Genomic DNA, 14672 nt, shown 5'->3' on the forward strand with positions numbered 1-14672 from the left:
AGCTTCTTTAGAAAATTCTCCATGTATTTCTTTTCAAGTAATACAAGGGTTCCATTGAGAAAATTTTCCATGAAATGCTTCAGAAATGCCTTCAGTGTTTCCTGTTGAAACTATCTGGAATTTCCTTCAGGAATTTCTCCAACAGTAGCTCTTGAAAACATTTCATGCACTTTTTCAGAAACTCCTCCGGAGCTTCTTCTAGAGATTGATTATGAAATGCCTCCAAATATTTTTGAATATTTTTTCAGTATTTCCATATTACGATTGAATGGTATGACAATTTGCCTTCAATTTCACTAATACAACACTAATGAATGGTTACCATGTCAAAACGCTCATTAGAAACTTTTAAAAGTATCATTTTGACACTTAAGTGTAAATACATGAGGCGGGTTTATGCTCGTTCACTGCATTTATAGTGAAAAAAAAAAACGAAAATTGCGCTAAGGTGATTTAAGCGATAAACTAAAAGTAGTAACGTTTTTATTCCACCAAGAAGGAATTAAATTCACATATCAGATATGTATTTTGCATTACCGAAGCAAGTTAAACAAGAGAGTACGATGACTCATACTTTTTAATTGAAACAAAAGGGCACGGTAAATGGGTACCCTAAAAATCGATGGTTCCCATTCACCGTGTCCCATATTGTCCCATAAACCTAGAAAAAAAAAAAATGAAAATTTGAACATTTTTTTTTTCTAATAAAATCATGCAAGTTATTACTTGAAATGAATATAAACGAAAAAATGCCCTTGGCTGGGTTGTTTTGATCATTTTTAAACAAAATAGAATACAATTTTTAATACACGGTGAATGGTCACCTACCACGGAATCAGGCGACCTTCCTACCCTCTACTAATTGTACTATATCAATTTTTGTGAAAATGTGTCTACTTCTGTGGATATTACTATAATTTTAACCGAATGCAATTAAAAGCGGCACCAACAATGTTTATAAAACTGGTGTTAAATGACAGCCCTTATTCGCCCGAATCCTCTTAGATCCACGGTTAATGGTGCCTTGACGGTAATTCTTCTACGACTTCTTCAGATCTTTTTTCCAGGGATTTTCCAAGGAATTCGTAAAAGCATGACTTCATGAACTCTTCCAGGATTTTTTTCCCGGATTTTCTCTAGAGATTCCATTGGGAATTGCCAAAAGAATGTCCGCTGGCCTCCAGTATACCTCTAAGAATTTCTTCACGGTTTCTTTTAGAAATTTATTTAGTTTTATTTTTAAATTGTTCCTAGGAATTCAAACACAGAATGTTTTTGAAAAATATTGGATAGTCCTGCCATTTAACGGATTCATCGAATCCAAACTAGCCAGTTGGCTACCTGAGGAGGCACCCATCAACCGTTCAACTCATTACGATCACGTACGAAAATCCGCTTGCGGCTTTCGTTATAGCCAAGTCGTGCCCACCACCCGCCATAGTTCTTGCACATATTTTTGTATTACGCTCACCTCTTCAATTTGCGATTCAAATCATCATAAAGGTAAACAAACGATCTGACTGACTGACTGACGAGTGTGGGCCGGTTCGTGTATGTGGCTTCGTTGGAGAGCAGGGAGACACACCGCGAAATCAACAATCACACAAATCCGCTTTTCGACCTTGAGCAGCGGCAGCGAAACGCGTTCCGGAAATTGGCCCCTCCGCCGATGTTGCCGTCGTCGTCGATGGGGATGGTGGTTATGGATGATGATGATAATGATGCTGATGACGTGCCATCAGATTCAGGTGACAGAGGGTGATCCGCCAACAAGAGTCGCGGCGTAGATTTTGGATTCGAAACTGGTTTTGAAAAGAACGAACGGTTCGACGACGACGATGGCGACGGGGAGTTTAATGATCGTTTCATGTTCTTGCCACTCTCTGGACTGGGAGCAAACGGCACACGGAGTGGTGATCTGAAGTGGTATTTTATAGCGATTAAATTTAATATGGATCTACCACGCCTATGTGGGAACCGTTCTTTATAACAGATAATGGCGGATTGAATCGATAAATTTCGAAGATTGGGATTATGTTCGATATCACAATTATAAAATTTAATGAATCCTGAAGCAGATTATGAGTATTGAGGCTTCCACCTGTTAACCAATTATCGGCAAGGAAGGTTTGAAACAGAATTGAATCAATACAATCATCAAACAGCAGGTAAAAGGTTGATAGGTTTAGTTCCGAGTTATTTGTGTTGGAATTATGGTTTGTTTTGATCTGGCGATCTTATCTTGTTAAGCGGAGATCCGTTGTTTGGGTTGTTTATCCAGGAAGTAAATTATGTCTTGTTTTGAATAAATAGTTTTTTTTTGGATAGTTCCGGAGAATAGATTAATTATTGAATAAGAAGATGGTGGAAAGTTAGTCTGTGTTTTATTTAATTTCAAGGTAACTTGTCTATCTGTACATCTTGCGGTAGCTTCCATACATTGAGATTGGATTTGAAGCTTGGAAGCATGCTGTCTGTCATGTTAATTGTAAGATTATCTCCTCTTGAATATTTGCATTCGCTATCACATTCCTTCATGTGCACTGTGCAGGTGTCTACTTTACGACAACTCAATCAGTGCTGCTACTAGCCCAGTTGCATCGCTGCGAGCGGCGGACGAGCAGCGGTGTGAACAACCTTCCACGGTAAGCCGCCCACGACGACGATCGTGCCTTTCTCGGAGCCACCGTCGTAGAGAGACAGCAAATCGTGCCGCGAGCATATTTCATACATCACTCACTCACGTGTGAACTAACGTCGATTGCAGCAGCAGCAGCAGCAGCACCATACCTTGCTGTATATTGATAGGCTGACCAGATTTGTCCCGTTTAAATACGGGACGCATTTCGGAAACTCAACAAAAAGAAAATCAATGTCCAAAACCAGAACTGCATGTTGTTAATAATGCTATTTCAGCTAGAAAGAACGAATAATTGAGCCAAAAACGTAATCTATGCACCAATGACGAGTGTTTGAAAATTTGGTTGTCCCGTTAAATACGGGACGGATGGTCAGCCTATATATTGATCATCGTTTTAGTAGTGCAACGCAGCAGTTACTTCAACCGCCGGGTCTCAACTGACTGCACAAAGGAATTTTCTGCCATGAAATCGAGCGCAACTTGAGGTTAACCTCTTGAATTCCTCGTCACTCAATATCTGCTGTTGAGTCAATAGGCAGCGCTGCAATTGATACAAAAAAACGGTGCACCTTAACGGTCTCCTCTGAAGTTTCGATTCATATGTGTGTCGAATATCCGAGACTGACATCTGGGCACGGCGGCAGTAGCAGCAGTCAGCTGCCAGCACAGACTTCGATCTTCGATCAAGGAGAAATTTCCGGACTCAATATGTGCTTCCGGTCGGCGTCCGTCATTGCTGGGGTGCCGTGCGCACTATGGGTGATGTTGAGAAATTTCAATGGTCAAAAATAGTATGCTATATCTACCAGATATGTACATTGCTAGCACGTATTTGTGGCGGATCATCTGTCAAATTTCTTGTCGCATATTCGTTCTTATCTTAGAGACAGAATTATGATATTGTTTGTCCATAAAAACAAAAAGTTAACCTTAAATCCTTCAAGGAACTATTTAGAAATATCCATAGCACATAATTTCACAAGACATTTATTGAGTAAACTATCACGCACCCTCAAACCATCCCCATCAGAAGAATCAGGGGTAACACTTACACATAACCCAGTTTTTATATTATTTAAATTATTGTGTATAAGGGTACGATTTATTATTCAAAAGTTGTAAAAAATCGGAAATTCATGTGCTCTATTGGGCTTTACAAATTATAGACTGTTTCAGAAATTATGAATACACTAACGATTAACTGCCATTTCTATTTGACCACAATATCCAAAAAGGGGTTTCCTGTTAGCCTAGTGGTTAAGGCTATGGATCGCCAATCCGGAGACGGCGGGTTCGATTCCCGTTCCTGTCGGGAAAATTTTCTCGACTCCCTGGGCATAGTGTACCATTGTACTTGCCTCACAATATACGAATTCAGGCAATGGCAGGCAAAGAAAGCCCCTCAATTAATAACTGTGTAAGTGCTTAAAGAACACTAAGTTGAAGCGAGGCAGGCCAAGTCCCAGTGGGGACGTAGAGCCACAAAGAAGAAGAAGGAGAAGAAGAAGAAGAAGAAGGAGATAAGAAGAAGAAGAAGAAGAAGAAGAAGAAGGAGAAGATTCGTCAAGAAATTACTTCACGGGTTTCTCTAGAAAATCTTTCACAGACTCATTTAGGATTTTTTTTCCAAAGTTTCTAAATTTTTCCAAGGGTTCCTTAAGATATTTCCTTGGAGAATTCTCCAGAAATTCTTTATGAGATACCTTTCATAATGAATCCCAGGATTGCATCAAGAGATCACTTAAAGATTGTTTTCAAAACTGCTCCATGTATATTTTCAGAAGGTTTCCTTTAGAAATTTCCTTGAGAATTTCTCCAGAAGTTTATCCCGGAATACATATATGTAAATTTCCATAAGTTCCTCCTGAAACTTCGCCAGGTATTACTTCAGAAATTTTTCTAGGGATTTGTTTAGGAGACCCTTGATGGGATTCCTTTACACATGTCTACAGGGATTTCTTCAAAAAATCTATCAAAGATTCTTCCGTAAATTCTTTCAGAGGTTTCTCCGGAAAATCTACCAGAGATTCATTCAGAAATTCGTTCAGGCTGTCCATCAGATATCCATCAGAATTATTCTAAGAATTCCATTGAAAATTCCCGCAATATGTGTACTGTGCAGGAACTTCTACAGGGATTTATCCTGAAAATTCTGCAGCAATTCTTCCTTCCTTGTACTTTCCTATAGTTGAGGGCTTCGTGGTCGAGCGTTTAGCGGCACCAGTCGTTTAGGTCTCGTAAACTTCAGAGAGTGGGTTCGATTCCACTGTTATATGTGTTGTCCGTGTTAGTAATGTCAAGTCTGTAGAGTCCGCAAGGTCGATGACGGTGTAATTGTCTTTCTGAATTGCTCCGGTGTTTCCTTAGAGGATCACTCTAAGTATATATTTGAGAATTCTTTGAGGAATTTATTCAGAAATGTTTCCTAGGAATTTCTACAGGAATTCTTTTGGAAATATCTCAAGTTTTTTTAAAAAGATATTTACAGAAGATCTAGGCGTTTTTCCAGTAATCCCACAGGAATTTTAAAAGTTCTAAATTCCTCCGAAAATTTCATCACAAATTTCTTTAGGAAATCTTCCACAGATTCCTTTGGGAATTTTATTAAAGGATTTCTTCAGGAATTTCCCAAAAATTTCACAATAAATTTTTCTTAAAATTCCCACTCGGATATCTTCCGATTTCCGTCAGCGATTCATGTAAAACTATCTTTAGAGTCTTTGATTTAAAGGGATTTCTTCAGGAATTTCAGTGCGGGATTTCTTCAACAGTTCTTTCATGGAATTTTACAGAAATTAATCGACAACTTTCTCAAAAAAAGAAACCCAACAGAAATTTTTTCGAAATTCTTCTAAGGGTTCCTCAAAGAATTCCATGTAAAATTTGTTCTGAGATTCCTGCAAAAAATCCTATCCAATTTTATTTTGGAAATTGCTCCATCGACTCTGCTGTGGTTCCTTCAAAGATTCATGTAGGAATTGTTTCAGATTTTCCCCTCCAGGGATTTTTTTCAGAAGTTCTTCCAGAGAACGCACAAAAATGCCTGGAAGAATTCTTGAAACAATCTCTGAATCAAATTCTAAAGATATCCCTGAAATGAACCAGCCTCGGGCTGAAAATCTCTCTAATAAAGACACCTAACCTAACCAAATGATTGTCTAAAGCAATCTTTTTTTTTAAATCCTTGTTAAAACTTCGGAGATTCATACAAGATATTCTTGAAAATTTTGTGGAGCGATTCTTGGACACATACTTCTTAAGATCCTTCCTTAATTTCTGGAAAAAAAAAACATGAGAAACTTCTAGAGGAACTCTGAACGTAATTTCAAGGAAAAATTGCTTACGATATTTCTGAGAAAAGTATTGCAGAAAATGCAGACAAAGGTACTGATGAAATTCTTGGATAAATCCATCAATAAATTTCTGAGGGATACCTGGAGAATTTTCTGAAGGAATCCTTTGAAGAACTCCTGGAGATGTCTCTGGAGGAACTCATAGAAGTAGCAGCATTAGCATTAGCATTAGCATTTAGCAAGTCGCACAAATTCGTAGGTGGTACAGCCCTGGATCGCTGTTATGAGGGTTGCATCTTTCCTGTCCGTTATCAAAGCACAAAGATTTGGGACTAATCTCTGACTCTTAGACAAGATTGACGCAATCCTCCAACGGTCGAGTGCTGTCCTGGCCACGTCCTTGCGACAGCTGAGGGATGGGGAAGGAAGATTAGTTGGACACCTATGAAAGTACATAGAGACCTCTACATTCTTTCAGGCCTAGGCGTCACGGGAATTTGGATGTTAGTGGAAGGGTAAAGTTCAAAGGAAACGTTTGGTCAACGTTCAGGTGCACGCAATATTTTTGGTTGATGCCTGGTTACTTTCCTAATTCCTTGTTGGGTGTTCGATTCCAAATCTGAATCCTCCACTATTCCGCCAGGTGTCAAGTCTCAGGAGCGTTTATAAATCATTCAGGGGGTTCCAGAGGACTTCGGGGAGATCCAGATGATCTCAGGGGCATTTTAGGAGGCTTCTGGGCTTTCAAGGAGCACCGAGAAATATCAGGGACGTTCAAAGGGATTTCAGGGGCATTATAAGGGCTCTGAGACACATTCCAGGGGTTGTCAGCAGCTTTTAATGCATCCCACGGGATCTCGGAAGCGTTTCAGGTTCGCAGGGGTATCTAGGTCGGTCCCAGTGGTTTCAGGGTTTTTCATGGGGGCCTCAGTGGTATTTTTAGGAGGTTCGAGGGGTTTCAGGGGGTTCCAGGGGGTTCCAGGGAGTAGTGATATCATTTCAAGGGGTCTCAGGGTGTCAGGGGTGGCTTACCCAAACAACCAAAAGTTTGGATAAAATAGCACGTTTGGGCTTCATCAGCTATTCGAAGGAAGATGAATAGCATTCTATTCAGCTCACTTTTTAAGTAATTAACCGAACTTGAGTTCACAAAAAGTACACTTGTGTCGCTAAAAGGAACGCTATTCAGCTATATAGGGGTCCCAGGGGACTCTATCCTATATGGGGGGTCCCAGGGGACTCAAATGCGTTTCGAGGGGTCTCAGGGGTGTTTCTGAGTGTCCCAGGGGGTTTCAGGGGCGCTTCCCAGGGGTCTTATGGACATTCCAGGGGATCCTTAAGTGTCTCAGGGGCACCTCTGGGAGTCTTACGGAGCATTTAAAAGAGTTAGTGAATTCCAAGGGTCTGTGGAGTGTTTTATCAGATCTCATGGGTACTTCAGTGAGCTTCAGGGGCAGTTTAGGGAGAATCAGGAGGTCAACCTTAAAATCTCAGGTGCGTTTCAAGGTGTCTCAAAGGGTTTCAGAAGAGTTTCAGGTGATTTCTTTATTTTTTTTCTTAAAGTGATTTTGCTCTAAAAAAGGGTTCATCAGCTCCAGGTTCAGAAGCGCCCCTAAACCCCTTATAAGTACCTCGAAAGGCTCCTGAGTCACCACCAGAGAGCCCTTGAAAGCTCTTGGAACGGCTCTGAAATGCCTTGAAACGTCCCTAGCACCTCCATAATCCCATCGAAACGAACCTGAATTCCCCGTAATCCATTTAAAATATCCTTAAAACCTTCTGGCGTAATAAGAAGTTCTAGAATTGGAATTAAGATTTAAATATAATGATGAAGAGAATAATTTAAATCGAAACAAATGTTCAGCATGTATATTCATGGCATTGGAACCAATATTTTTTGTCAGAATTCATGACAGAGCCTACAAGAAACTTCCAAGAAGAATTAATAGCAGAATTTTAGAGAAATTGGTTTCAGAACCCTTGGTGCATGAATTTTGTGGACTAAAAAACTTCAAATTTTATTTGAGTTTCAGACCAGAATCTAGTTGTTTAGGTAATTCGAAATACTGAAGCTTCTGCATTTTCCGTAAACAAAGCGAAATGAGGGCATATGGCAATGGTTGAACAATCTGAAGTTCTCGAAACGCTGCGTCGATATTTATAGTATGGAATCGATTTCCAAGAAAAATAACATTTGACCATCAGAACTGGTCGAATTCCCATATGTGCAATCATTGCTGTGATCGATCGATTCGAACAGAAATCGATTGAGCGGCTGCCTAAGTGCATACAGGGGGTACCGGCAGAGGACTGCACAGCGTGTATAATTATATCAAACTCAACACGATCTGCAACTGCGCGATACTCATAAAAGGCGCGAACGAGTTTTCAACTACGACTACCGGCACTAATAGAGCTCTTTAATCAATGAAATAAACTACGCGGGTTCGTTGCTCAATCTGCCCACTAGAGGCATCTTGATTGTGCTATAGGTAGATGCCACTACAAAGAGGCAAGAGGTTAAGTGTCGTTTACACCTAACCGCCACCCATAAAACTTTTGACCCAACTTGGAAACTCGCCGCCGTGCGAAATAAGATCGTATCGCGTGCGCCACGAAATGCTGTATCCCCGTGTGACCCCATCGGAGAATTATCTACCTCGCAGTCGAAGAACTTCGCATTAGCTCCTACCATGGATGGGGAAGCACGTGTTGGTCCGGTCACCGCTTCCTAATGAACTACTTTTCAGCGAACTCACATTGACCGGTCACAGCGTAGCGCTTTGCGAGAATCAAACGATAGGAATCTTTTCGGTGTGCTGCACGGGTTTCTCATGATTGTAGCAATTTGTTTCGAATTCCGCCGCCACTACTGCTGCTATCTGGATTCCATTCGGATTCGGTAGCACCTGCCTGCGCGCGAGGCATACTACATGGACAACTGCGTGCAACAAATCAAGCCCATCTGTCCCTCGAGGCGATTTGTTGTTTGTTGCTTGCCAGGGTAAAGTCCAAAATGAATACCTAGCCTACAAATGACATGCATGAACGCAGCGGGGGTTAATTTAATTAGGATATATCAACACGCAGAACTGGACCGTTCAGATGGTCAGGTTGAGACATATTGTGGGACAGATCGAAATCGCAAATCGCGGCTTACGTTTAGCGAGATGTTCCCTAAACTGGATGATACTCAACAATAGTTGGAACAAAATGAATGATAAGATTTGAAGGATTTCTAGAAATTAAATATTAATAACAATATGGAAGGGAGCTAATTAGCTTCAACCTTCCTTTCCTGCCATTATAGTTTCAACCACGGACGGAACCATAGACAAATATCACCGTTTCCTGATAAACCAGCACAGTTTTCTCATTAGAGTTCCCATCACAGTTATCAGTTTTAATCCAGCACCAGTAGAAAGCAGCCAGGCTTACAATCAGTTCGATATCGGAAAAGTTACACCATACCTAGCTGAGCCCTCAGTTAGTCATGTACCACCGATAGGCTTCCACGGAAACCGCAAATGCTTAGATCTTCCGGTTGTCTAATTTGTCCTCGTACAGTTACAGGTGCTGGGAATCGGGAGAAAAGGTAACATTGGGGTAAAGCGATCAGTTAGTACTTTGTACCAGTTCGATCTATCCATTAAATGCAATCAAAAAACAGAATGCTCACTTAACACTCTTGTGCAATTGGGTGAATTTTAGTCCGAACCGTACACTACGTCAGCGAGCTGTTCCCGACGTTATGCATTAGGGAGGTTAAGATTAGGGATAACAGTGTTTACGGAAGAAAAGCAGAGTTACTGTTGCAAGTAAAGAGGCATTTACGGCGTGATTATGTTTTAAGGATTTAAGAATATCCGAGAACTCCTTGGAGTTCAGGCCATCGGATCTATAGCAGGAATCAGTGGTCTATTGGAGAGCCTCAGAACCACATTAAAACCCCTATGTAACCTTCTGAAAGCGCTGAACTGCCTAGAAACGCCTTTGAACGCATTACTACACCATTGAAGCCCCCATTAAATCTCCGTAAAACTCGCCTAACGGCTTGAAATGCTTTACGAATCCCAATTAAACCTCAGTGAAACACACCTGAAAGCCTCTGAAGCCCCCCAAATGTCCAAATGCCTGAAATGTCCTGAAAAGCATTGAAACGCCTTGAAGAGCTTTGAAACGCCTCTAAAATCTCCATGAAACCTCCATGAGACTCAACTAGAAGCTCAGAAGTCACCTGAAATGCCTCTGAAACATTCTGAATTGCGTTAAAACGCCATGAGACGTCCCTGACATGACCATGGAACCTCCGTGGAACTCGCTTGAAAGCCTCTGAAGCACCTTAAAACCTTCCTGAAATCTCTTGAAACGTCCTAAAAACATTGAAACGCCTCAAACGCTCAAAATTCCTCTAAAACGCCTCTAAAACGTCCTGAAACGCGTTGAAAGGCCTCCTCAATCTCCGAGAAACTCACACCTCTGAAACGTCTTAAAAAGTGTTGAAACGCTCTGAAACGGCTCTAAAATACCCATGAACCCTCCGTGAACCTCACATAAAAGCTCAAAAGTGTCCTAAACCATCTCTAGAACACCCTGAAACGCATTAAAATGTCTTGAAACGCCCCTGAGATTCCCATGAAACTCACCTGAAAGCCTTTGAAGCCCCTGAAACCTTTCTAAAACGTTCTGAAATGCCTTATAACGTATAGAAACTGCATATATATAAAAAGAAACAAACCGAAAAAGTAGCAATATTACTAAAATGCTGAACCTTTTTTATGCTGGGAAGAAACTCAATACGATGAGCTCAGCAGCTGTCAATTGTTGAATTTACCTTCGTCATGCATTACAAATACAGAATAACAAGAGTATCAAACATTGAACCAGGTAGTAGATCAATTTATTATTCAGATCTTCCGGAACTGATTAGTTTCGGCAGGGAGTGGAGCTTGTACCATCTGGTAGTTAAATGTTCATGATTTTTAAATCAAAACCTGAGCACTTCCTAAAAGATTTTCTCCAGGGATTTCTCCAGAAATGTTTTCTTGGAGTTCTTCAGGAATTCATTAAGATATTCTTCGTTGTGTTATGCTCCATACAAAAATTTAAAATTCCCTATACAAAAGTTGTTACGAGTGGAGGGAGGGAGCTAATTTTGAGAAATTTTGCGTTACGTAATATGCGAATTATCCCTTGCGGGAATTCATCTAGGTTTTTTGTTCTTAAAATTTTTAACAGAATTCATCCACGAGTAAAAAAAAAATCTTGTGGTAATTCCTTCAGAAGTATCATAAGTAAGTAGTTCTTTTTGTGATTTATTTTTGAAAATTCTTCTAGGAATCCCTTCTGAAATTCTGGCAGAAATTGCATGTATTCCTCCTTATATTCCTTCAGGATTTACACCTTGACATTTCTCCAGTAATTCCTCTGAAAAATTCGCAAGGGACTCTTCTCGAAGTTCCTATGAGTAGATGTTTTCCCAGAAGGTACTCTAGGTGTTCCAAAAGGAATGGCTTCATAAACTCCTTCTGGCATTTTTTTTTTCAGATATTTCTTCTTGGTTTTTTTTTTTCAAAAACTTTTTGGCGATATTTAAAAAAAATAACTGAAAAAATTAATTACTTTTTTCAATGATTTTCCAATCATTCATTAAGAAATACCTCCAGCAATTGTTCCCTGGACTTTTTACCAAAAATACCTACCTTGAGAAATTTCTCGAGAAATTATTCTATGTTTTTTCCCTGACGGAGTTCTATCTGGGGTTCCTTTAGGGATTGATACAGAAAATCCTTCAGGGCTTCATTCATAAGTTTCTATCGGTATTCCTTCATTTATTCCATGGAATCCCTCTAGAAATTTCCCAAAAAAAATCGTCCAAAAGTTCCTTTAGAGGTATGTCCAGGGGATCTTTCAAGAATTTGTTCAGGAATTAATTGCTTTAGAAATTTCTTCAGCGATTACTTCACAAATTTCTAAAGGGAATCCATCGGGAACTACTACAGATAATCCTTTAGGAGTTTGTAAGGAATCTCCTCCAAATATCCCTTCAGAAACTTCTTCAAAAGTACCTTCAGGAGTATTTTTTTTAGATTTTCCGAAATAAAACCCACCAGGGAGTTCTTCACAAGAATTTATCAAGGAACTACTCTAGTAATCGCTTCTATGGTGTTTATCCCGAATCCTTTCAAAATGTTCTCAAGAAAATATTTAGGAAATTCTTTCAGAGGTATCTCCAAGAGTTTTTTCTAGTGTTCTTTCACGAAATCCTTCAGAAATATCTTTAGCGATTACTTCACAAACTCCTTCAGGGAATGCATCATGAACTCCTACGGGTAATCCTTCAAGATCTCCTACAGAATCTCTTTCTAAATCCTTGACACTGGTATCTTCAGGAGTTTTTTTTCCATATATTTCTTAAACAAAATATAAAATTCCCCCACCTTTAGATATTACGAAGAATTTCAAAGATTTTCGTTCAGGAATTTCTCCAGAAATTTCTCAAAAAATCCTTTCAGAAGTTCTTCTAAATAGTCCTTCTGAAATTTATTCAGCAATTATTTCACAAATTCCTGCAGAGAATGCATCAGGAAATTCTACAGGTAATCTTTCATGACTTAACCCTCGAGCGATCGCGCTGTTGTATTTTGTACAACACGTTGTGCAGACGGTGGTGGCCAACCGCGCGAGTTGCGGAAGGTTAACATAGGATCAGTCCAAGAATTTCTTGAGAAACTGCTCCAGTGGTACCTTCACGAGTTTTTTTTTAGATATTTCTGAAATAAACACACCAGCGGTTGCTCCACAAATTTCGTAAGGATATTCTTTCAATATTTTAAAGGATTCCTTCGGAAACTGTTCCAGAAGTATCTTCAGGAGTTTTTTCAGATATCTCCAAATAAAAATTCTTAAAATTATCTTTCCTTCAGAAACTGCTTTAGAGATATCTTCAGAAGTTTTTTTTTTTTAGATATTCCAAAATAAAACTCACCAGGGATTCTGTTTGTGATTCTTTTAAGGATAACTTCAGTAATTGCTTCAAAAAAAATATTGAGAAATCCCTTCAGACATTTCTCAAGAAATACCTTTAGGACTATTTCAAAGAGCTATCCAAGCATACCTATACGGACTCCTTCAAAACTGTCCCCAGGCCTTCCTCCGAAATTTGTTCATGTTGATTTCAAAGAGTTTACTGAGTTATTTATTCTCTGAAATTTCTACAGAAATGGCTGCAATAATGCCCTCAGGGATTAAAAGGTCATTAAACTAAAAAAAAAAAAAAAATTCCTTCAGGGGTGCCCCAAAGAGTTCTTCCAAGCATTCCTTCTCGGAGTCCTTCAGAATTTTTTTAGCGATTACTTTACAAATCCTTCCAAGGAATCGATGAGGAACTCTAAGAAGAAATCATTCTGGACTTATTATGGAACATCCGCAAGGGATTTATTCAACAACTGCTTCAGAGGTATTCCAGATATTCCTAAATAAAACCCACCAGGGATTCTTTCAAGAATTTCTCAAGAAACACTGTCTGACATTCTCTCAAGGATTACATTAGAAATTGCTTCAAGGTTTTCTGCCCAGAAATTCCTCCAAAAATTTCCCAAGAAATTCCTTCAGGACTATTTCAAAGAGCTATCCAAGCATACCTATACGGACTCCTTCAAAACTGTCCCCAGGCATTCCTCCGAAATTTGTTCATGTTGTTTTCAAAGAGTTTACTGAGTTATTTATTCTCTGAAATTTCTACAGAAATAGCTGCAATAATGCCCTCAGGGATTCCTTCACAATTTTCCGCAGGCACTCCTACAGGGATTCATTCAAGAATCCTTGTAGAGATTCTCATAGATTTTTTTTCGGGGTTTCAGTAAAACAAATCCTCCAGTCATGCTTTTAGAAATTTATTCAGGGATTCCTGCAAAGATTGTTACAGGAATTTCTCAGAACTTCTTATAAACTTTTCAGAGTTTCCGTTAGAGGAAATTAATGAATTGTTTGTTGAAAAATTACTTGTCAAAATTCGTGAGAAATTCCAAGGAACAAATCCTAAAAGAATTTCTGAATAAACTATCAGAAAATTATTGGGAGAAGTCATGAAGTTTTCTCTGACGGAATACCTGATTTTCTAGGAAAAAAAAATCAAAAAGACTCCCAGAAGAAAGTTCAGAATAAATTCCAGAAGGAGTTTATGCAACAATCTCTAGATACCAGGAGGAACATCTACAGTAACTTAAATTCTCCCAAGGATTACTTTAGAAATTATTGCAAGGATTTTCCAAGATTTCTTAGAATTTTCTGAAATTTCAGCAGGAATTACTGTAATAATTCCATCAGCGATTTCATCATAAATTGCCTCAGGAACTTTAACAGCCATTTATATACTTAATAATCTCAGTAAATTCTCTAAGGAATTTCACCAGAGATTCATTCAAACTACTTTTCGGCATGTTTCCAGTAATTCTTTCAGAGAATCCTCCAAAGCTGTTTGTAGGAATTTCTCCAGAACTTCTCAAAAATTTACCCCAATTTCACCCAAAAACTCCTCCAGGAATTCTATTTTTTTCAGAAATGCCTCCATGAATTCTTTCAAAAATATTTTCTGAGTTGATTTCCAAATTTCTCCATAATTCTTTCTTTGCACCTTCAGAAATGTCTCAAAAAATTGTCCAGGATTTTTTTTACAATCTGAGGGATCTCATGGAGATCTCTGGGTATTGCTCCAGGAATTCAGACATGAACCTTTA

At 39.1% G+C, this 14672-nt stretch overlaps 1 protein-coding gene across 15 annotated transcripts in view; it reads right to left on the reverse strand.

The window, feature by feature from the left end:
• LOC109622365 (TLD domain-containing protein 2) overlaps nt 1-14672 on the reverse strand; it is a 768101-nt gene that overhangs the window by 220493 nt on the left and 532936 nt on the right. The window lies entirely within an intron of this gene.

Source organism: Aedes albopictus, chromosome 3, assembly GCF_035046485.1.
Source record: "Aedes albopictus strain Foshan chromosome 3, AalbF5, whole genome shotgun sequence".
Taxonomy (NCBI): Eukaryota; Metazoa; Arthropoda; class Insecta; order Diptera; family Culicidae; genus Aedes; species Aedes albopictus.